Consider the following 23,585-nt stretch of genomic DNA (forward strand, 5'->3'; position numbering starts at 1 on the left):
TTCACTGAGAAACGTGCAGGCTGCTGTTGCCTGGGCGCTCTCTTCTTTGCAAAAGAGTCTGCAGTTCCACGCTTTGAACCTTGGAAAGGCGCCGGGCTCTGCTAAGATTTCCCCAGCGCTTCGTTTGCCCTGGGCCAAAGCGAGCCTTCACATTAGCTGAACGCTAACACTGCATACTCGTTCCACTTCCAGAACAGGGCTACCGCGAGGCAGTTCTCCGGGGGAAAACGGCCCTTCGCGAAGGGCAGATCTGTCGAGCTCATTGCGGGAAAGCGAAAGCAAAGGACGCTTTTCTCCCTCTAACTGCTTTCGTCAGAGGAACGGGGGAAGTCACAGTGTTCTTTCTCTCACTGAGATACACACAATCTGACGTTGCCTCTGAGCTCCGTTGCTGGCAAAGAACTGAAACGGACATACATTCCTGTGGGGAAACACAGGGCTTTGCTAGGATTTCTCTAGGCAGTGGTTTTCCCTGGGCCTCACTGTAGCAACACTATCTCGCCAGGGCAACACTGCATGGGATTTCCTCTGCCAGGAGAGAGCTGCTGCTTTGTAGTTTGTGCTGGGAAACCTTGCTTTGGCAAGTGCCAATTGACCGCATTCGGGCAGAAAGAAAAGAGAATAGCAAGAGGCCTTTTCTCCCCGGCTGCTCTGCCAAGCCCTTCCGGCTAAAACTATGTCGTTGCTCCTCTGGAAGGATCCCTGCACCGTGACGTAGTTTTTCAGAAGAAGCCTTGCGTTTGCAAGAGCAAATGAGGAATTCGTTGCAGGAAAGAGGAAGGAAAGAAAGTTTCTCTCCTTCTGCCTGCTTTGCTCAGAGGACTGGATGAAGTCAGGGAGTTCTCCCTTTCACTGAGAAACGTGCAGGCTGCTGTTGCCTGGGCGCTCTCTTCTTTGCAAAAGAGTCTGCAGTTCCACGCTTTGAACCTTGGAAAGGCGCCGGGCTCTGCTAAGATTTCCCCAGCGCTTCGTTTGCCCTGGGCCAAAGCGAGCCTTCACATTAGCTGAACGCTAACACTGCATACTCGTTCCACTTCCAGAACAGGGCTACCGCGAGGCAGTTCTCTGGGGGAAAACGGCCCTTCGCGAAGGGCAGATCTGTGGAGCTCATTGCGGGAAAGCGAAAGCAAAGGACGCTTTTCTCCCTCTAACTGCTTTCGTCAGAGGAACGGGGGAAGTCACAGTGTTCTTTCTCTCACTGAGATACACACAATCTGACGTTGCCTCTGAGCTCCGTTGCTGGCAAAGAACTGAAACGGACGTACATTCCTGTGGGGAAACACAGGGCTTTGCTAGGATTTCTCTAGGCAGTGTGTTTTCCCTGGGCCTCACTGTAGCAACACTATCTCGCCAGGGCAACACTGCATGGGATTTCCTCTGCCAGGAGAGAGCTGCTGCTTTGTAGTTTGTGCTGGGAAACCTTGCTTTGGCAAGTGCCAATTGACCGCATTCGGGCAGAAACAAAAGAGAATAGCAAGAGGCCTTTTCTCCCCGGCTGCTCTGCCAAGCCCTTCCAGCTAAAACTATGTCGTTGCTCCTCTGGAAGAATCCCTGCACCGTGACGTAGTTTTTCAGAAGAAGCCTTGCGTTTGCAAGAGCAATAGAGGAATTCGTTGCAGGAAAGAGGAAGGAAAGAAAGTTTCTCTCCTTCTGCCTGCTTTGCTCAGAGGACTGGATGAAGTCAGGGAGTTCACCCTTTCACTGAGAAATTGCAGGCTGCTGTTGCCTGGGCGCTCTCTTCTTTGCAAAAGAGTCTGCAGTTCCACGCTTTGAACCGTGGAAAGGGGCCGGGCTCTGCTAAGATTTCCCCCGGCGCTTCGTTTGCCCTGGGCCAAAGCGAGCCTTCACATTAGCTGAACGCTAACACTGCATACTCGTTCCACTTCCAGAACAGGGCTACCGCGAGGCAGTTCTCCGGGGGAAAACGGCCCTTCGCGAAGGGCAGATCTGTCGAGCTCATTGCGGGAAAGCGAAAGCAAAGGACGCTTTTCTCCCTCTAACTGCTTTCGTCAGAGGAACGGGGGAAGTCACAGTGTTCTTTCTCTCACTGAGATACACACAATCTGACGTTGCCTCTGAGCTCCGTTGCTGGCAAAGAACTGAAACGGACATACATTCCTGTGGGGAAACACAGGGCTTTGCTAGGATTTCTCTAGGCAGTGTGTTTTCCCTGGGCCTCACTGTAGCAACACTATCTCGCCAGGGCAACACTGCATGGGATTTCCTCTGCCAGGAGAGAGCTGCTGCTTTGTAGTTTGTGCTGGGAAACCTTGCTTTGGCAAGTGCCAATTGACCGCATTCGGGCAGAAAGAAAAGAGAATAGCAAGAGGCCTTTTCTCCCCGGCTGCTCTGCCAAGCCCTTCCAGCTAAAACTATGTCGTTGCTCCTCTGGAAGGATCCCTGCACCGTGACGTAGTTTTTCAGAAGAAGCCTTGCGTTTGCAAGAGCAAATGAGGAATTCGTTGCAGGAAAGAGGAAGGAAAGAAAGTTTCTCTCCTTCTGCCTGCTTTGCTCAGAGGACTGGATGAAGTCAGGGAGTTCTCCCTTTCACTGAGAAACGTGCAGGCTGCTGTTGCCTGGGCGCTCTCTTCTTTGCAAAAGAGTCTGCAGTTCCACGCTTTGAACCGTGGAAAGGCGCCGGGCTCTGCTAAGATTTCCCCCGGCGCTTCGTTTGCCCTGGGCCAAAGCGAGCCTTCACATTAGCTGAACGCTAACACTGCATACTCGTTCCACTTCCAGAACAGGGCTACCGCGAGGCAGTTCTCCGGGGGAAAACGGCCCTTCGCGAAGGGCAGATCTGTCGAGCTCATTGCGGGAAAGCGAAAGCAAAGGACGCTTTTCTCCCTCTAACTGCTTTCGTCAGAGGAACGGGGGAAGTCACAGTGTTCTTTCTCTCACTGAGATACACACAATCTGACGTTGCCTCTGAGCTCCGTTGCTGGCAAAGAACTGAAACGGACATACATTCCTGTGGGGAAACACAGGGCTTTGCTAGGATTTCTCTAGGCAGTGTGTTTTCCCTGGGCCTCACTGTAGCAACACTATCTCGCCAGGGCAACACTGCATGGGATTTCCTCTGCCAGGAGAGAGCTGCTGCTTTGTAGTTTGTGCTGGGAAACCTTGCTTTGGCAAGTGCCAATTGACCGCATTCGGGCAGAAACAAAAGAGAATAGCAAGAGGCCTTTTCTCCCCGGCTGCTCTGCCAAGCCCTTCCGGCTCAAACTATGTCGTTGCTCCTCTGGAAGGATCCCTGCACCGTGACGTAGTTTTTCAGAAGAAGCCTTGCGTTTGCAAGAGCAAATGAGGAATTCGTTGCAGGAAAGAGGAAGGAAAGAAAGTTTCTCTCCTTCTGCCTGCTTTGCTCAGAGGACTGGATGAAGTCAGGGAGTTCACCCTTTCACTGAGAAATTGCAGGCTGCTGTTGCCTGGGCGCTCTCTTCTTTGCAAAAGAGTCTGCAGTTCCACGCTTTGAACCGTGGAAAGGGGCCGGGCTCTGCTAAGATTTCCCCCGGCGCTTCGTTTGCCCTGGGCCAAAGCGAGCCTTCACATTAGCTGAACGCTAACACTGCATACTCGTTCCACTTCCAGAACAGGGCTACCGCGAGGCAGTTCTCCGGGGGAAAACGGCCCTTCGCGAAGGGCAGATCTGTGGAGCTCATTGCGGGAAAGCGAAAGCAAAGGACGCTTTTCTCCCTCTAACTGCTTTCGTCAGAGGAACGGGGGAAGTCACAGTGTTCTTTCTCTCACTGAGATACACACAATCTGACGTTGCCTCTGAGCTCCGTTGCTGGCAAAGAACTGAAACGGACATACATTCCTGTGGGGAAACACAGGGCTTTGCTAGGATTTCTCTAGGCAGTGTGTTTTCCCTGGGCCTCACTGTAGCAACACTATCTCGCCAGGGCAACACTGCATGGGATTTCCTCTGCCAGGAGAGAGCTGCTGCTTTGTAGTTTGTGCTGGGAAACCTTGCTTTGGCAAGTGCCAATTGACCGCATTCGGGCAGAAAGAAAAGAGAATAGCAAGAGGCCTTTTCTCCCCGGCTGCTCTGCCAAGCCCTTCCAGCTAAAACTATGTCGTTGCTCCTCTGGAAGGATCCCTGCACCGTGACGTAGTTTTTCAGAAGAAGCCTTGCGTTTGCAAGAGCAAATGAGGAATTCGTTGCAGGAAAGAGGAAGGAAAGAAAGTTTCTCTCCTTCTGCCTGCTTTGCTCAGAGGACTGGATGAAGTCAGGGAGTTCACCCTTTCACTGAGAAATTGCAGGCTGCTGTTGCCTGGGCGCTCTCTTCTTTGCAAAAGAGTCTGCAGTTCCACGCTTTGAACCGTGGAAAGGCGCCGGGCTCTGCTAAGATTTCCCCCGGCGCTTCGTTTGCCCTGGGCCAAAGCGAGCCTTCACATTAGCTGAACGCTAACACTGCATACTCGTTCCACTTCCAGAACAGGGCTACCGCGAGGCAGTTCTCCGGGGGAAAACGGCCCTTCGCGAAGGGCAGATCTGTGGAGCTCATTGCGGGAAAGCGAAAGCAAAGGACGCTTTTCTCCCTCTAACTGCTTTCGTCAGAGGAACGGGGGAAGTCACAGTGTTCTTTCTCTCACTGACATACACACAATCTGACGTTGCCTCTGAGCTCCGTTGCTGGCAAAGAACTGAAACGGACATACATTCCTGTGGGGAAACACAGGGCTTTGCTAGGATTTCTCTAGGCAGTGTGTTTTCCCTGGGCCTCACTGTAGCAACACTATCTCGCCAGGGCAACACTGCATGGGATTTCCTCTGCCAGGAGAGAGCTGCTGCTTTGTAGTTTGTGCTGGGAAACCTTGCTTTGGCAAGTGCCAATTGACCGCATTCGGGCAGAAAGAAAAGAGAATAGCAAGAGGCCTTTTCTCCCCGGCTGCTCTGCCAAGCCCTTCCAGCTAAAACTATGTCGTTGCTCCTCTGGAAGAATCCCTGCACCGTGACGTAGTTTTTCAGAAGAAGCCTTGCGTTTGCAAGAGCAATAGAGGAATTCGTTGCAGGAAAGAGGAAGGAAAGAAAGTTTCTCTCCTTCTGCCTGCTTTGCTCAGAGGACTGGATGAAGTCAGGGAGTTCTCCCTTTCACTGAGAAACGTGCAGGCTGCTGTTGCCTGGGCGCTCTCTTCTTTGCAAAAGAGTCTGCAGTTCCACGCTTTGAACCTTGGAAAGGCGCCGGGCTCTGCTAAGATTTCCCCCGGCGCTTCGTTTGCCCTGGGCCAAAGCGAGCCTTCACATTAGCTGAACGCTAACACTGCATACTCGTTCCACTTCCAGAACAGGGCTACCGCGAGGCAGTTCTCCGGGGGAAAACGGCCCTTCGCGAAGGGCAGATCTGTCGAGCTCATTGCGGGAAAGCGAAAGCAAAGGACGCTTTTCTCCCTCTAACTGCTTTCGTCAGAGGAACGGGGGAAGTCACAGTGTTCTTTCTCTCACTGAGATACACACAATCTGACGTTGCCTCTGAGCTCCGTTGCTGGCAAAGAACTGAAACGGACATACATTCCTGTGGGGAAACACAGGGCTTTGCTAGGATTTCTCTAGGCAGTGTGTTTTCCCTGGGCCTCACTGTAGCAACACTATCTCGCCAGGGCAACACTGCATGGGATTTCCTCTGCCAGGAGAGAGCTGCTGCTTTGTAGTTTGTGCTGGGAAACCTTGCTTTGGCAAGTGCCAATTGACCGCATTCGGGCAGAAAGAAAAGAGAATAGCAAGAGGCCTTTTCTCCCCGGCTGCTCTGCCAAGCCCTTCCGGCTAAAACTATGTCGTTGCTCCTCTGGAAGGATCCCTGCACCGTGACGTAGTTTTTCAGAAGAAGCCTTGCGTTTGCAAGAGCAAATGAGGAATTCGTTGCAGGAAAGAGGAAGGAAAGAAAGTTTCTCTCCTTCTGCCTGCTTTGCTCAGAGGACTGGATGAAGTCAGGGAGTTCTCCCTTTCACTGAGAAACGTGCAGGCTGCTGTTGCCTGGGCGCTCTCTTCTTTGCAAAAGAGTCTGCAGTTCCACGCTTTGAACCTTGGAAAGGCGCCGGGCTCTGCTAAGATTTCCCCAGCGCTTCGTTTGCCCTGGGCCAAAGCGAGCCTTCACATTAGCTGAACGCTAACACTGCATACTCGTTCCACTTCCAGAACAGGGCTACCGCGAGGCAGTTCTCCGGGGGAAAACGGCCCTTCGCGAAGGGCAGATCTGTCGAGCTCATTGCGGGAAAGCGAAAGCAAAGGACGCTTTTCTCCCTCTAACTGCTTTCGTCAGAGGAACGGGGGAAGTCACAGTGTTCTTTCTCTCACTGAGATACACACAATCTGACGTTGCCTCTGAGCTCCGTTGCTGGCAAAGAACTGAAACGGACATACATTCCTGTGGGGAAACACAGGGCTTTGCTAGGATTTCTCTAGGCAGTGTGTTTTCCCTGGGCCTCACTGTAGCAACACTATCTCGCCAGGGCAACACTGCATGGGATTTCCTCTGCCAGGAGAGAGCTGCTGCTTTGTAGTTTGTGCTGGGAAACCTTGCTTTGGCAAGTGCCAATTGACCGCATTCGGGCAGAAAGAAAAGAGAATAGCAAGAGGCCTTTTCTCCCCGGCTGCTCTGCCAAGCCCTTCCAGCTAAAACTATGTCGTTGCTCCTCTGGAAGAATCCCTGCACCGTGACGTAGTTTTTCAGAAGAAGCCTTGCGTTGCAAGAGCAATAGAGGAATTCGTTGCAGGAAAGAGGAAGGAAAGAAAGTTTCTCTCCTTCTGCCTGCTTTGCTCAGAGGACTGGATGAAGTCAGGGAGTTCTCCCTTTCACTGAGAAACGTGCAGGCTGCTGTTGCCTGGGCGCTCTCTTCTTTGCAAAAGAGTCTGCAGTTCCACGCTTTGAACCTTGGAAAGGCGCCGGGCTCTGCTAAGATTTCCCCCGGCGCTTCGTTTGCCCTGGGCCAAAGCGAGCCTTCACATTAGCTGAACGCTAACACTGCATACTCGTTCCACTTCCAGAACAGGGCTACCGCGAGGCAGTCTCCGGGGGAAAACGGCCCTTCGCGAAGGGCAGATCTGTCGAGCTCATTGCGGGAAAGCGAAAGCAAAGGACGCTTTTCTCCCTCTAACTGCTTTCGTCAGAGGAACGGGGGAAGTCACAGTGTTCTTTCTCTCACTGAGATACACACAATCTGACGTTGCCTCTGAGCTCCGTTGCTGGCAAAGAACTGAAACGGACATACATTCCTGTGGGGAAACACAGGGCTTTGCTAGGATTTCTCTAGGCAGTGTGTTTTCCCTGGGCCTCACTGTAGCAACACTATCTCGCCAGGGCAACACTGCATGGGATTTCCTCTGCCAGGAGAGAGCTGCTGGCTTTGTAGTTTGTGCTGGTAAACCTTGCTTTGGCAAGTGCCAATTGACCGCATTCGGGCAGAAAGAAAAGAGAATAGCAAGAGGCCTTTTCTCCCCGGCTGCTCTGCCAAGCCCTTCCAGCTAAAACTATGTCGTTGCTCCTCTGGAAGGATCCTGCACCGTGACGTTGTTTTTCAGAAGAAGCCTTGCGTTTGCAAGAGCAAATGAGGAATTCGTTGCAGGAAAGAGGAAGAAAGAAAGTTTCTCTCCTTCTGCCTGCTTTGCTCAGAGGACTGGATGAAGTCAGGGAGTTCACCCATTCACTGAGAAATTGCAGGCTGCTGTTGCCTGGGCGCTCTCTTCTTTGCAAAAGAGTCTGCAGTTCCACGCTTTGAACCGTGGAAAGGCGCCGGGCTCTGCTAAGATTTCCCCCGGCGCTTCGTTTGCCCTGGGCCAAAGCGAGCCTTCACATTAGCTGAACGCTAACACTGCATACTCGTTCCACTTCCAGAACAGGGCTACCGCGAGGCAGTTCTCCGGGGGAAAACGGCCCTTCGCGAAGGGCAGATCTGTGGAGCTCATTGCGGGAAAGCGAAAGCAAAGGACGCTTTTCTCCCTCTAACTGCTTTCGTCAGAGGAACGGGGGAAGTCACAGTGTTCTTTCTTTCACTGAGATACACACAATCTGACGTTGCCTCTGAGCTCCGTTGCTGGCAAAGAACTGAAACGGACATACATTCCTGTGGGGAAACACAGGGCTTTGCTAGGATTTCTCTAGGCAGTGTGTTTTCCCTGGGCCTCACTGTAGCAACACTATCTCGCCAGGGCAACACTGCATGGGATTTCCTCTGCCAGGAGAGAGCTGCTGCTTTGTAGTTTGTGCTGGGAAACCTTGCTTTGGCAAGTGCAATTGACCGCATTCGGGCAGAAAGAAAAGAGAATAGCAAGAGGCCTTTTCTCCCCGGCTGCTCTGCCAAGCCCTCCAGCTAAAACTATGTCGTTGCTCCTCTGGAAGAATCCCTGCACCGTGACGTAGTTTTTCAGAAGAAGCCTTGCGTTTGCAAGAGCAATAGAGGAATTCGTTGCAGGAAAGAGGAAGGAAAGAAAGTTTCTCTCCTTCTGCCTGCTTTGCTCAGAGGACTGGATGAAGTCAGGGAGTTCTCCCTTTCACTGAGAAACGTGCAGGCTGCTGTTGCCTGGGCGCTCTCTTCTTTGCAAAAGAGTCTGCAGTTCCACGCTTTGAACCGTGGAAAGGCGCCGGGCTCTGCTAAGATTTCCCCCGGCGCTTCGTTTGCCCTGGGCCAAAGCGAGCCTTCACATTAGCTGAACGCTAACACTGCATACTCGTTCCACTTCCAGAACAGGGCTACCGCGAGGCAGTTCTCCGGGGGAAAACGGCCCTTCGCGAAGGGCAGATCTGTCGAGCTCATTGCGGGAAAGCGAAAGCAAAGGACGCTTTTCTCCCTCTAACTGCTTTCGTCAGAGGAACGGGGGAAGTCACAGTGTTCTTTCTCTCACTGAGATACACACAATCTGACGTTGCCTCTGAGCTCCGTTGCTGGCAAAGAACTGAAACGGACATACATTCCTGTGGGGAAACACAGGGCTTTGCTAGGATTTCTCTAGGCAGTGTGTTTCCCTGGGCCTCACTGTAGCAACACTATCTCGCCAGGGCAACACTGCATGGGATTTCCTCTGCCAGGAGAGAGCTGCTGCTTTGTAGTTTGTGCTGGGAAACCTTGCTTTGCAAGTGCCAATTGACCGCATTCGGGCAGAAACAAAAGAGAATAGCAAGAGGCCTTTTCTCCCCGGCTGCTCTGCCAAGCCCTTCCGGCTCAAACTATGTCGTTGCTCCTCTGGAAGGATCCCTGCACCGTGACGTAGTTTTTCAGAAGAAGCCTTGCGTTTGCAAGAGCAAATGAGGAATTCGTTGCAGGAAAGAGGAAGGAAAGAAAGTTTCTCTCCTTCTGCCTGCTTTGCTCAGAGGACTGGATGAAGTCAGGGAGTTCACCCTTTCACTGAGAAATTGCAGGCTGCTGTTGCCTGGGCGCTCTCTTCTTTGCAAAAGAGTCTGCAGTTCCACGCTTTGAACCGTGGAAAGGGGCCGGGCTCTGCTAAGATTTCCCCCGGCGCTTCGTTTGCCCTGGGCCAAAGCGAGCCTTCACATTAGCTGAACGCTAACACTGCATACTCGTTCCACTTCCAGAACAGGGCTACCGCGAGGCAGTTCTCCGGGGGAAAACGGCCCTTCGCGAAGGGCAGATCTGTGGAGCTCATTGCGGGAAAGCGAAAGCAAAGGACGCTTTTCTCCCTCTAACTGCTTTCGTCAGAGGAACGGGGGAAGTCACAGTGTTCTTTCTTTCACTGAGATACACACAATCTGACGTTGCCTCTGAGCTCCCGTTGCTGGCAAAGAACTGAAACGGACATACATTCCTGTGGGGAAACACAGGGCTTTGCTAGGATTTCTCTAGGCAGTGTGTTTTCCCTGGGCCTCACTGTAGCAACACTATCTCGCCAGGGCAACACTGCATGGGATTTCCTCTGCCAGGAGAGAGCTGCTGCTTTGTAGTTTGTGCTGGGAAACCTTGCTTTGGCAAGTGCCAATTGACCGCATTCGGCAGAAAGAAAAGAGAATAGCAAGAGGCCTTTTCTCCCCGGCTGCTCTGCAAGCCCTTCCAGCTAAAACTATGTCGTTGCTCCTCTGGAAGGATCCCTGCACCGTGACGTAGTTTTTTCAGAAGAAGCCTTGCGTTTGCAAGAGCAAATGAGGAATTCGTTGCAGGAAAGAGGAAGGAAAGAAAGTTTCTCTCCTTCTGCCTGCTTTGCTCAGAGGGACTGGATTGAAGTCAGGGAGTTCACCCTTTCACTGAGAAATTGCAGGCTGCTGTTGCCTGGGCGCTCTCTTCTTTGCAAAAGAGTCTGCAGTCCACGCTTTGAACCGTGGAAAGGCGCCGGGCTCTGCTAAGATTTCCCCCGGCGCTTCGTTTGCCCTGGGCCAAAGCGAGCCTTCACATTAGCTGAACGCTAACACTGCATACTCGTTCCACTTCCAGAACAGGGCTACCGCGAGGCAGTTCTCCGGGGGAAAACGGCCCTTCGCGAAGGGCAGATCTGTGGAGCTCATTGCGGGAAAGCGAAAGCAAAGGACGCTTTTCTCCCTCTAACTGCTTTCGTCAGAGGAACGGGGGAAGTCACAGTGTTCTTTCTCTCACTGAGATACACACAATCTGACGTTGCCTCTGAGCTCCGTTGCTGGCAAAGAACTGAAACGGACATACATTCCTGTGGGGAAACACAGGGCTTTGCTAGGATTTCTCTAGGCAGTGTGTTTCTCCTGGGCCTCACTGTAGCAACACTATCTCGCCAGGGCAACACTGCATGGGATTTCCTCTGCCAGGAGAGAGCTGCTGCTTTGTAGTTTGTGCTGGGAAACCTTGCTTTGGCAAGTGCCAATTGACCGCATTCGGGCAGAAAGAAAAGAGAATAGCAAGAGGCCTTTTCTCCCCGGCTGCTCTGCCAAGCCCCTTCCAGCTAAAACTATGTCGTTTTGCTCCTCTGGAAGAATCCCTGCACCGTGACGTAGTTTTTCAGAAGAAGCCTTGCGTTTGCAAGAGCAATAGAGGAATTCGTTGCAGGAAAGAGGAAGGAAAGAAAGTTTCTCTCCTTCTGCCTGCTTTGCTCAGAGGACTGGATGAAGTCAGGGAGTTCTCCCTTTCACTGAGAAACGTGCAGGCTGCTGTTGCCTGGGCGCTCTCTTCTTTGCAAAAGAGTCTGCAGTTCCACGCTTTGAACCTTGGAAAGGCGCCGGGCTCTGCTAAGATTTCCCCCGGCGCTTCGTTTGCCCTGGGCCAAAGCGAGCCTTCACATTAGCTGAACGCTAACACTGCATACTCGTTCCACTTCCAGAACAGGGCTACCGCGAGGCAGTTCTCCGGGGGAAAACGGCCCTTCGCGAAGGGCAGATCTGTCGAGCTCATTGCGGGAAAGCGAAAGCAAAGGACGCTTTTCTCCCTCTAACTGCTTTCGTCAGAGGAACGGGGGAAGTCACAGTGTTCTTTCTCTCACTGAGATACACACAATCTGACGTTGCCTCTGAGCTCCGTTGCTGGCAAAGAACTGAAACGGACATACATTCCTGTGGGGAAACACAGGGCTTTGCTAGGATTTCTCTAGGCAGTGTGTTTTCCCTGGGCCTCACTGTAGCAACACTATCTCGCCAGGGCAACACTGCATGGGATTTCCTCTGCCAGGAGAGAGCTGCTGCTTTGTAGTTTGTGCTGGGAAACCTTGCTTTGGCAAGTGCCAATTGACCGCATTCGGGCAGAAAGAAAAGAGAATAGCAAGAGGCCTTTTCTCCCCGGCTGCTCTGCCAAGCCCTTCCAGCTAAAACTATGTCGTTGCTCCTCTGGAAGAATCCCTGCACCGTGACGTAGTTTTTCAGAAGAAGCCTTGCGTTTGCAAGAGCAATAGAGGAATTCGTTGCAGGAAAGAGGAAGGAAAGAAAGTTTCTCTCCTTCTGCCTGCTTTGCTCAGAGGACTGGATGAAGTCAGGGAGTTCTCCCTTTCACTGAGAAACGTGCAGGCTGCTGTTGCCTGGGCGCTCTCTTCTTTGCAAAAGAGTCTGCAGTTCCACGCTTTGAACCTTGGAAAGGCGCCGGGCTCTGCTAAGATTTCCCCAGCGCTTCGTTTGCCCTGGGCCAAAGCGAGCCTTCACATTAGCTGAACGCTAACACTGCATACTCGTTCCACTTCCAGAACAGGGCTACCGCGAGGCAGTTCTCCGGGGGAAAACGGCCCTTCGCGAAGGGCAGATCTGTCGAGCTCATTGCGGGAAAGCGAAAGCAAAGGACGCTTTTCTCCCTCTAACTGCTTTCGTCAGAGGAACGGGGGAAGTCACAGTGTTCTTTCTCTCACTGAGATACACACAATCTGACGTTGCCTCTGAGCTCCGTTGCTGGCAAAGAACTGAAACGGACATACATTCCTGTGGGGAAACACAGGGCTTTGCTAGGATTTCTCTAGGCAGTGGTTTTCCCTGGGCCTCACTGTAGCAACACTATCTCGCCAGGGCAACACTGCATGGGATTTCCTCTGCCAGGAGAGAGCTGCTGCTTTGTAGTTTGTGCTGGGAAACCTTGCTTTGGCAAGTGCCAATTGACCGCATTCGGGCAGAAAGAAAAGAGAATAGCAAGAGGCCTTTTCTCCCCGGCTGCTCTGCCAAGCCCTTCCGGCTAAAACTATGTCGTTGCTCCTCTGGAAGGATCCCTGCACCGTGACGTAGTTTTTCAGAAGAAGCCTTGCGTTTGCAAGAGCAAATGAGGAATTCGTTGCAGGAAAGAGGAAGGAAAGAAAGTTTCTCTCCTTCTGCCTGCTTTGCTCAGAGGACTGGATGAAGTCAGGGAGTTCTCCCTTTCACTGAGAAACGTGCAGGCTGCTGTTGCCTGGGCGCTCTCTTCTTTGCAAAAGAGTCTGCAGTTCCACGCTTTGAACCTTGGAAAGGCGCCGGGCTCTGCTAAGATTTCCCCAGCGCTTCGTTTGCCCTGGGCCAAAGCGAGCCTTCACATTAGCTGAACGCTAACACTGCATACTCGTTCCACTTCCAGAACAGGGCTACCGCGAGGCAGTTCTCTGGGGGAAAACGGCCCTTCGCGAAGGGCAGATCTGTGGAGCTCATTGCGGGAAAGCGAAAGCAAAGGACGCTTTTCTCCCTCTAACTGCTTTCGTCAGAGGAACGGGGGAAGTCACAGTGTTCTTTCTCTCACTGAGATACACACAATCTGACGTTGCCTCTGAGCTCCGTTGCTGGCAAAGAACTGAAACGGACATACATTCCTGTGGGGAAACACAGGGCTTTGCTAGGATTTCTCTAGGCAGTGTGTTTTCCCTGGGCCTCACTGTAGCAACACTATCTCGCCAGGGCAACACTGCATGGGATTTCCTCTGCCAGGAGAGAGCTGCTGCTTTGTAGTTTGTGCTGGGAAACCTTGCTTTGGCAAGTGCCAATTGACCGCATTCGGGCAGAAACAAAAGAGAATAGCAAGAGGCCTTTTCTCCCCGGCTGCTCTGCCAAGCCCTTCCAGCTAAAACTATGTCGTTGCTCCTCTGGAAGAATCCCTGCACCGTGACGTAGTTTTTCAGAAGAAGCCTTGCGTTTGCAAGAGCAATAGAGGAATTCGTTGCAGGAAAGAGGAAGGAAAGAAAGTTTCTCTCCTTCTGCCTGCTTTGCTCAGAGGACTGGATGAAGTCAGGGAGTTCACCCTTTCACTGAGAAATTGCAGGCTGCTGTTGCCTGGGCGCTCTCTTCTTTGCAAAAGAGTCTGCAGTTCCACGCTTTGAACCGTGGAAAGGGGCCGGGCTCTGCTAAGATTTCCCCCGGCGCTTCGTTTGCCCTGGGCCAAAGCGAGCCTTCACATTAGCTGAACGCTAACACTGCATACTCGTTCCACTTCCAGAACAGGGCTACCGCGAGGCAGTTCTCCGGGGGAAAACGGCCCTTCGCGAAGGGCAGATCTGTCGAGCTCATTGCGGGAAAGCGAAAGCAAAGGACGCTTTTCTCCCTCTAACTGCTTTCGTCAGAGGAACGGGGGAAGTCACAGTGTTCTTTCTCTCACTGAGATACACACAATCTGACGTTGCCTCTGAGCTCCGTTGCTGGCAAAGAACTGAAACGGACATACATTCCTGTGGGGAAACACAGGGCTTTGCTAGGATTTCTCTAGGCAGTGTGTTTTCCCTGGGCCTCACTGTAGCAACACTATCTCGCCAGGGCAACACTGCATGGGATTTCCTCTGCCAGGAGAGAGCTGCTGCTTTGTAGTTTGTGCTGGGAAACCTTGCTTTGGCAAGTGCCAATTGACCGCATTCGGGCAGAAAGAAAAGAGAATAGCAAGAGGCCTTTTCTCCCCGGCTGCTCTGCCAAGCCCTTCCAGCTAAAACTATGTCGTTGCTCCTCTGGAAGGATCCCTGCACCGTGACGTAGTTTTTCAGAAGAAGCCTTGCGTTTGCAAGAGCAAATGAGGAATTCGTTGCAGGAAAGAGGAAGGAAAGAAAGTTTCTCTCCTTCTGCCTGCTTTGCTCAGAGGACTGGATGAAGTCAGGGAGTTCTCCCTTTCACTGAGAAACGTGCAGGCTGCTGTTGCCTGGGCGCTCTCTTCTTTGCAAAAGAGTCTGCAGTTCCACGCTTTGAACCGTGGAAAGGCGCCGGGCTCTGCTAAGATTTCCCCCGGCGCTTCGTTTGCCCTGGGCCAAAGCGAGCCTTCACATTAGCTGAACGCTAACACTGCATACTCGTTCCACTTCCAGAACAGGGCTACCGCGAGGCAGTTCTCCGGGGGAAAACGGCCCTTCGCGAAGGGCAGATCTGTCGAGCTCATTGCGGGAAAGCGAAAGCAAAGGACGCTTTTCTCCCTCTAACTGCTTTCGTCAGAGGAACGGGGGAAGTCACAGTGTTCTTTCTCTCACTGAGATACACACAATCTGACGTTGCCTCTGAGCTCCGTTGCTGGCAAAGAACTGAAACGGACATACATTCCTGTGGGGAAACACAGGGCTTTGCTAGGATTTCTCTAGGCAGTGTGTTTTCCCTGGGCCTCACTGTAGCAACACTATCTCGCCAGGGCAACACTGCATGGGATTTCCTCTGCCAGGAGAGAGCTGCTGCTTTGTAGTTTGTGCTGGGAAACCTTGCTTTGGCAAGTGCCAATTGACCGCATTCGGGCAGAAACAAAAGAGAATAGCAAGAGGCCTTTTCTCCCCGGCTGCTCTGCCAAGCCCTTCCGGCTAAAACTATGTCGTTGCTCCTCTGGAAGGATCCCTGCACCGTGACGTAGTTTTTCAGAAGAAGCCTTGCGTTTGCAAGAGCAAATGAGGAATTCGTTGCAGGAAAGAGGAAGGAAAGAAAGTTTCTCTCCTTCTGCCTGCTTTGCTCAGAGGACTGGATGAAGTCAGGGAGTTCACCCTTTCACTGAGAAATTGCAGGCTGCTGTTGCCTGGGCGCTCTCTTCTTTGCAAAAGAGTCTGCAGTTCCACGCTTTGAACCGTGGAAAGGGGCCGGGCTCTGCTAAGATTTCCCCCGGCGCTTCGTTTGCCCTGGGCCAAAGCGAGCCTTCACATTAGCTGAACGCTAACACTGCATACTCGTTCCACTTCCAGAACAGGGCTACCGCGAGGCAGTTCTCCGGGGGAAAACGGCCCTTCGCGAAGGGCAGATCTGTGGAGCTCATTGCGGGAAAGCGAAAGCAAAGGACGCTTTTCTCCCTCTAACTGCTTTCGTCAGAGGAACGGGGGAAGTCACAGTGTTCTTTCTCTCACTGACATACACACAATCTGACGTTGCCTCTGAGCTCCGTTGCTGGCAAAGAACTGAAACGGACATACATTCCTGTGGGGAAACACAGGGCTTTGCTAGGATTTCTCTAGGCAGTGTGTTTTCCCTGGGCCTCACTGTAGCAACACTATCTCGCCAGGGCAACACTGCATGGGATTTCCTCTGCCAGGAGAGAGCTGCTGCTTTGTAGTTTGTGCTGGGAAACCTTGCTTTGGCAAGTGCCAATTGACCGCATTCGGGCAGAAAGAAAAGAGAATAGCAAGAGGCCTTTTCTCCCCGGCTGCTCTGCCAAGCCCTTCCAGCTAAAACTATGTCGTTGCTCCTCTGGAAGGATCCCTGCACCGTGACGTAGTTTTTCAGAAGAAGCCTTGCGTTTGCAAGAGCAAATGAGGAATTCGTTGCAGGAAAGAGGAAGGAAAGAAAGTTTCTCTCCTTCTGCCTGCTTTGCTCAGAGGACTGGATGAAGTCAGGGAGTTCACCCTTTCACTGAGAAATTGCAGGCTGCTGTTGCCTGGGCGCTCTCTTCTTTGCAAAAGAGTCTGCAGTTCCACGCTTTGAACCGTGGAAAGGCGCCGGGCTCTGCTAAGATTTCCCCCGGCGCTTCGTTTGCCCTGGGCCAAAGCGAGCCTTCACATTAGCTGAACGCTAACACTGCATACTCGTTCCACTTCCAGAACAGGGCTACCGCGAGGCAGTTCTCCGGGGGAAAACGGCCCTTCGCGAAGGGCAGATCTGTCGAGCTCATTGCGGGAAAGCGAAAGCAAAGGACGCTTTTCTCCCTCTAACTGCTTTCGTCAGAGGAACGGGGGAAGTCACAGTGTTCTTTCTCTCACTGACATACACACAATCTGACGTTGCCTCTGAGCTCCGTTGCTGGCAAAGAACTGAAACGGACATACATTCCTGTGGGGAAACACAGGGCTTTGCTAGGATTTCTCTAGGCAGTGTGTTTTCCCTGGGCCTCACTGTAGCAACACTATCTCGCCAGGGCAACACTGCATGGGATTTCCTCTGCCAGGAGAGAGCTGCTGCTTTGTAGTTTGTGCTGGGAAACCTTGCTTTGGCAAGTGCCAATTGACCGCATTCGGGCAGAAAGAAAAGAGAATAGCAAGAGGCCTTTTCTCCCCGGCTGCTCTGCCAAGCCCTTCCAGCTAAAACTATGTCGTTGCTCCTCTGGAAGAATCCCTGCACCGTGACGTAGTTTTTCAGAAGAAGCCTTGCGTTTGCAAGAGCAATAGAGGAATTCGTTGCAGGAAAGAGGAAGGAAAGAAAGTTTCTCTCCTTCTGCCTGCTTTGCTCAGAGGACTGGATGAAGTCAGGGAGTTCTCCCTTTCACTGAGAAACGTGCAGGCTGCTGTTGCCTGGGCGCTCTCTTCTTTGCAAAAGAGTCTGCAGTTCCACGCTTTGAACCTTGGAAAGGCGCCGGGCTCTGCTAAGATTTCCCCCGGCGCTTCGTTTGCCCTGGGCCAAAGCGAGCCTTCACATTAGCTGAACGCTAACACTGCATACTCGTTCCACTTCCAGAACAGGGCTACCGCGAGGCAGTTCTCCGGGGGAAAACGGCCCTTCGCGAAGGGCAGATCTGTCGAGCTCATTGCGGGAAAGCGAAAGCAAAGGACGCTTTTCTCCCTCTAACTGCTTTCGTCAGAGGAACGGGGGAAGTCACAGTGTTCTTTCTCTCACTGAGATACACACAATCTGACGTTGCCTCTGAGCTCCGTTGCTGGCAAAGAACTGAAACGGACATACATTCCTGTGGGGAAACACAGGGCTTTGCTAGGATTTCTCTAGGCAGTGTGTTTTCCCTGGGCCTCACTGTAGCAACACTATCTCGCCAGGGCAACACTGCATGGGATTTCCTCTGCCAGGAGAGAGCTGCTGCTTTGTAGTTTGTGCTGGGAAACCTTGCTTTGGCAAGTGCCAATTGACCGCATTCGGGCAGAAAGAAAAGAGAATAGCAAGAGGCCTTTTCTCCCCGGCTGCTCTGCCAAGCCCTTCCGGCTAAAACTATGTCGTTGCTCCTCTGGAAGGATCCCTGCACCGTGACGTAGTTTTTCAGAAGAAGCCTTGCGTTTGCAAGAGCAAATGAGGAATTCGTTGCAGGAAAGAGGAAGGAAAGAAAGTTTCTCTCCTTCTGCCTGCTTTGCTCAGAGGACTGGATGAAGTCAGGGAGTTCTCCCTTTCACTGAGAAACGTGCAGGCTGCTGTTGCCTGGGCGCTCTCTTCTTTGCAAAAGAGTCTGCAGTTCCACGCTTTGAACCTTGGAAAGGCGCCGGGCTCTGCTAAGATTTCCCCAGCGCTTCGTTTGCCCTGGGCCAAAGCGAGCCTTCACATTAGCTGAACGCTAACACTGCATACTCGTTCCACTTCCAGAACAGGGCTACCGCGAGGCAGTTCTCCGGGGGAAAACGGCCCTTCGCGAAGGGCAGATCTGTGGAGCTCATTGCGGGAAAGCGAAAGCAAAGGACGCTTTTCTCCCTCTAACTGCTTTCGTCAGAGGAACGGGGGAAGTCACAGTGTTCTTTCTCTCACTGAGATACACACAATCTGACGTTGCCTCTGAGCTCCGTTGCTGGCAAAGAACTGAAACGGACATACATTCCTGTGGGGAAACACAGGGCTTTGCTAGGATTTCTCTAGGCAGTGTGTTTTCCCTGGGCCTCACTGTAGCAACACTATCTCGCCAGGGCAACACTGCATGGGATTTCCTCTGCCAGGAGAGAGCTGCTGCTTTGTAGTTTGTGCTGGGAAACCTTGCTTTGGCAAGTGCCAATTGACCGCATTCGGGCAGAAAGAAAAGAGAATAGCAAGAGGCCTTTTCTCCCCGGCTGCTCTGCCAAGCCCTTCCGGCTAAAACTATGTCGTTGCTCCTCTGGAAGGATCCCTGCACCGTGACGTAGTTTTTCAGAAGAAGCCTTGCGTTTGCAAGAGCAAATGAGGAATTCGTTGCAGGAAAGAGGAAGGAAAGAAAGTTTCTCTCCTTCTGCCTGCTTTGCTCAGAGGACTGGATGAAGTCAGGGAGTTCTCCCTTTCACTGAGAAACGTGCAGGCTGCTGTTGCCTGGGCGCTCTCTTCTTTGCAAAAGAGTCTGCAGTTCCACGCTTTGAACCTTGGAAAGGCGCCGGGCTCTGCTAAGATTTCCCCCGGCGCTTCGTTTGCCCTGGGCCAAAGCGAGCCTTCACATTAGCTGAACGCTAACACTGCATACTCGTTCCACTTCCAGAACAGGGCTACCGCGAGGCAGTTCTCCGGGGGAAAACGGCCCTTCGCGAAGGGCAGATCTGTCGAGCTCATTGCGGGAAAGCGAAAGCAAAGGACGCTTTTCTCCCTCTAACTGCTTTCGTCAGAGGAACGGGGGAAGTCACAGTGTTCTTTCTCTCACTGAGATACACACAATCTGACGTTGCCTCTGAGCTCCGTTGCTGGCAAAGAACTGAAACGGACATACATTCCTGTGGGGAAACACAGGGCTTTGCTAGGATTTCTCTAGGCAGTGTGTTTTCCCTGGGCCTCACTGTAGCAACACTATCTCGCCAGGGCAACACTGCATGGGATTTCCTCTGCCAGGAGAGAGCTGCTGCTTTGTAGTTTGTGCTGGGAAACCTTGCTTTGGCAAGTGCCAATTGACCGCATTCGGGCAGAAACAAAAGAGAATAGCAAGAGGCCTTTTCTCCCCGGCTGCTCTGCCAAGCCCTTCCGGCTAAAACTATGTCGTTGCTCCTCTGGAAGGATCCCTGCACCGTGACGTAGTTTTTCAGAAGAAGCCTTGCGTTTGCAAGAGCAATAGAGGAATTCGTTGCAGGAAAGAGGAAGGAAAGAAAGTTTCTCTCCTTCTGCCTGCTTTGCTCAGAGGACTGGATGAAGTCAGGGAGTTCACCCTTTCACTGAGAAATTGCAGGCTGCTGTTGCCTGGGCGCTCTCTTCTTTGCAAAAGAGTCTGCAGTTCCACGCTTTGAACCGTGGAAAGGGGCCGGGCTCTGCTAAGATTTCCCCCGGCGCTTCGTTTGCCCTGGGCCAAAGCGAGCCTTCACATTAGCTGAACGCTAACACTGCATACTCGTTCCACTTCCAGAACAGGGCTACCGCGAGGCAGTTCTCTGGGGGAAAACGGCCCTTCGCGAAGGGCAGATCTGTGGAGCTCATTGCGGGAAAGCGAAAGCAAAGGACGCTTTTCTCCCTCTAACTGCTTTCGTCAGAGGAACGGGGGAAGTCACAGTGTTCTTTCTCTCACTGAGATACACACAATCTGACGTTGCCTCTGAGCTCCGTTGCTGGCAAAGAACTGAAACGGACATACATTCCTGTGGGGAAACACAGGGCTTTGCTAGGATTTCTCTAGGCAGTGTGTTTTCCCTGGGCCTCACTGTAGCAACACTATCTCGCCAGGGCAACACTGCATGGGATTTCCTCTGCCAGGAGAGAGCTGCTGCTTTGTAGTTTGTGCTGGGAAACCTTGCTTTGGCAAGTGCCAATTGACCGCATTCGGGCAGAAAGAAAAGAGAATAGCAAGAGGCCTTTTCTCCCCGGCTGCTCTGCCAAGCCCTTCCAGCTAAAACTATGTCGTTGCTCCTCTGGAAGGATCCCTGCACCGTGACGTAGTTTTTCAGAAGAAGCCTTGCGTTTGCAAGAGCAAATGAGGAATTCGTTGCAGGAAAGAGGAAGGAAAGAAAGTTTCTCTCCTTCTGCCTGCTTTGCTCAGAGGACTGGATGAAGTCAGGGAGTTCACCCTTTCACTGAGAAATTGCAGGCTGCTGTTGCCTGGGCGCTCTCTTCTTTGCAAAAGAGTCTGCAGTTCCACGCTTTGAACCGTGGAAAGGGGCCGGGCTCTGCTAAGATTTCCCCCGGCGCTTCGTTTGCCCTGGGCCAAAGCGAGCCTTCACATTAGCTGAACGCTAACACTGCATACTCGTTCCACTTCCAGAACAGGGCTACCGCGAGGCAGTTCTCCGGGGGAAAACGGCCCTTCGCGAAGGGCAGATCTGTGGAGCTCATTGCGGGAAAGCGAAAGCAAAGGACGCTTTTCTCCCTCTAACTGCTTTCGTCAGAGGAACGGGGGAAGTCACAGTGTTCTTTCTTTCACTGAGATACACACAATCTGACGTTGCCTCTGAGCTCCGTTGCTGGCAAAGAACTGAAACGGACATACATTCCTGTGGGGAAACACAGGGCTTTGCTAGGATTTCTCTAGGCAGTGTGTTTTCCCTGGGCCTCACTGTAGCAACACTATCTCGCCAGGGCAACACTGCATGGGATTTCCTCTGCCAGGAGAGAGCTGCTGCTTTGTAGTTTGTGCTGGGAAACCTTGCTTTGGCAAGTGCCAATTGACCGCATTCGGGCAGAAAGAAAAGAGAATAGCAAGAGGCCTTTTCTCCCCGGCTGCTCTGCCAAGCCCTTCCAGCTAAAACTATGTCGTTGCTCCTCTGGAAGAATCCCTGCACCGTGACGTAGTTTTTCAGAAGAAGCCTTGCGTTTGCAAGAGCAATAGAGGAATTCGTTGCAGGAAAGAGGAAGGAAAGAAAGTTTCTCTCCTTCTGCCTGCTTTGCTCAGAGGACTGGATGAAGTCAGGGAGTTCTCCCTTTCACTGAGAAACGTGCAGGCTGCTGTTGCCTGGGCGCTCTCTTCTTTGCAAAAGAGTCTGCAGTTCCACGCTTTGAACCTTGGAAAGGCGCCGGGCTCTGCTAAGATTTCCCCAGCGCTTCGTTTGCCCTGGGCCAAAGCGAGCCTTCACATTAGCTGAACGCTAACACTGCATACTCGTTCCACTTCCAGAACAGGGCTACCGCGAGGCAGTTCTCCGGGGGAAAACGGCCCTTCGCGAAGGGCAGATCTGTGGAGCTCATTGCGGGAAAGCGAAAGCAAAGGACGCTTTTCTCCCTCTAACTGCTTTCGTCAGAGGAACGGGGGAAGTCACAGTGTTCTTTCTCTCACTGAGATACACACAATCTGACGTTGCCTCTGAGCTCCGTTGCTGGCAAAGAACTGAAACGGACATACATTCCTGTGGGGAAACACAGGGCTTTGCTAGGATTTCTCTAGGCAGTGTGTTTTCCCTGGGCCTCACTGTAGCAACACTATCTCGCCAGGGCAACACTGCATGGGATTTCCTCTGCCAGGAGAGAGCTGCTGCTTTGTAGTTTGTGCTGGGAAACCTTGCTTTGGCAAGTGCCAATTGACCGCATTCGGGCAGAAAGAAAAGAGAATAGCAAGAGGCCTTTTCTCCCCGGCTGCTCTGCCAAGCCCTTCCAGCTAAAACTATGTCGTTGCTCCTCTGGAAGGATCCCTGCACCGTGACGTAGTTTTTCAGAAGAAGCCTTGCGTTTGCAAGAGCAAATGAGGAATTCGTTGCAGGAAAGAGGAAGGAAAGAAAGTTTCTCTCCTTCTGCCTGCTTTGCTCAGAGGACTGGATGAAGTCAGGGAGTTCTCCCTTTCACTGAGAAACGTGCAGGCTGCTGTTGCCTGGGCGCTCTCTTCTTTGCAAAAGAGTCTGCAGTTCCACGCTTTGAACCGTGGAAAGGCGCCGGGCTCTGCTAAGATTTCCCCCGGCGCTTCGTTTGCCCTGGGCCAAAGCGAGCCTTCACATTAGCTGAACGCTAACACTGCATACTCGTTCCACTTCCAGAACAGGGCTACCGCGAGGCAGTTCTCCGGGGGAAAACGGCCCTTCGCGAAGGGCAGATCTGTCGAGCTCATTGCGGGAAAGCGAAAGCAAAGGACGCTTTTCTCCCTCTAACTGCTTTCGTCAGAGGAACGGGGGAAGTCACAGTGTTCTTTCTCTCACTGAGATACACACAATCTGACGTTGCCTCTGAGCTCCGTTGCTGGCAAAGAACTGAAACGGACATACATTCCTGTGGGGAAACACAGGGCTTTGCTAGGATTTCTCTAGGCAGTGTTTTTCCCTGGGCCTCACTGTAGCAACACTATCTCGCCAGGGCAACACTGCATGGGATTTCCTCTGCCAGGAGAGAGCTGCTGCTTTGTAGTTTGTGCTGGGAAACCTTGCTTTGGCAAGTGCCAATTGACCGCATTCGGGCAGAAAGAAAAGAGAATAGCAAGAGGCCTTTTCTCCCCGGCTGCTCTGCCAAGCCCTTCCGGCTAAAACTATGTCGTTGCTCCTCTGGAAGGATCCCTGCACCGTGACGTAGTTTTTCAGAAGAAGCCTTGCGTTTGCAAGAGCAAATGAGGAATTCGTTGCAGGAAAGAGGAAGGAAAGAAAGTTTCTCTCCTTCTGCCTGCTTTGCTCAGAGGACTGGATGAAGTCAGGGAGTTCTCCCTTTCACTGAGAAACGTGCAGGCTGCTGTTGCCTGGGCGCTCTCTTCTTTGCAAAAGAGTCTGCAGTTCCACGCTTTGAACCGTGGAAAGGCGCCGGGCTCTGCTAAGATTTCCCCCGGCGCTTCGTTTGCCCTGGGCCAAAGCGAGCCTTCACATTAGCTGAACGCTAACACTGCATACTCGTTCCACTTCCAGAACAGGGCTACGGCGAGGCAGTTCTCCGGGGGAAAACGGCCCTTCGCGAAGGGCAGATCTGTCGAGCTCATTGCGGGAAAGCGAAAGCAAAGGACGCTTTTCTCCCTCTAACTGCTTTCGTCAGAGGAACGGGGGAAGTCACAGTATTCTTTCTCTCACTGAGATACACACAATCTGACGTTGCCTCTGAGCTCCGTTGCTGGCAAAGAACTGAAACGGACATACATTCCTGTGGGGAAACACAGGGCTTTGCTAGGATTTCTCTAGGCAGTGTGTTTTCCCTGGGCCTCACTGTAGCAACACTATCTCGCCAGGGCAACACTGCATGGGATTTCCTCTGCCAGGAGAGAGCTGCTGCTTTGTAGTTTGTGCTGGGAAACCTTGCTTTGGCAAGTGCCAATTGACCGCATTCGGGCAGAAAGAAAAGAGAATAGCAAGAGGCCTTTTCTCCCCGGCTGCTCTGCCA

The sequence above is a fragment of the Elephas maximus genome, chromosome 14 (genome assembly GCF_024166365.1).
Source record: "Elephas maximus indicus isolate mEleMax1 chromosome 14, mEleMax1 primary haplotype, whole genome shotgun sequence".
Taxonomy (NCBI): Eukaryota; Metazoa; Chordata; class Mammalia; order Proboscidea; family Elephantidae; genus Elephas; species Elephas maximus.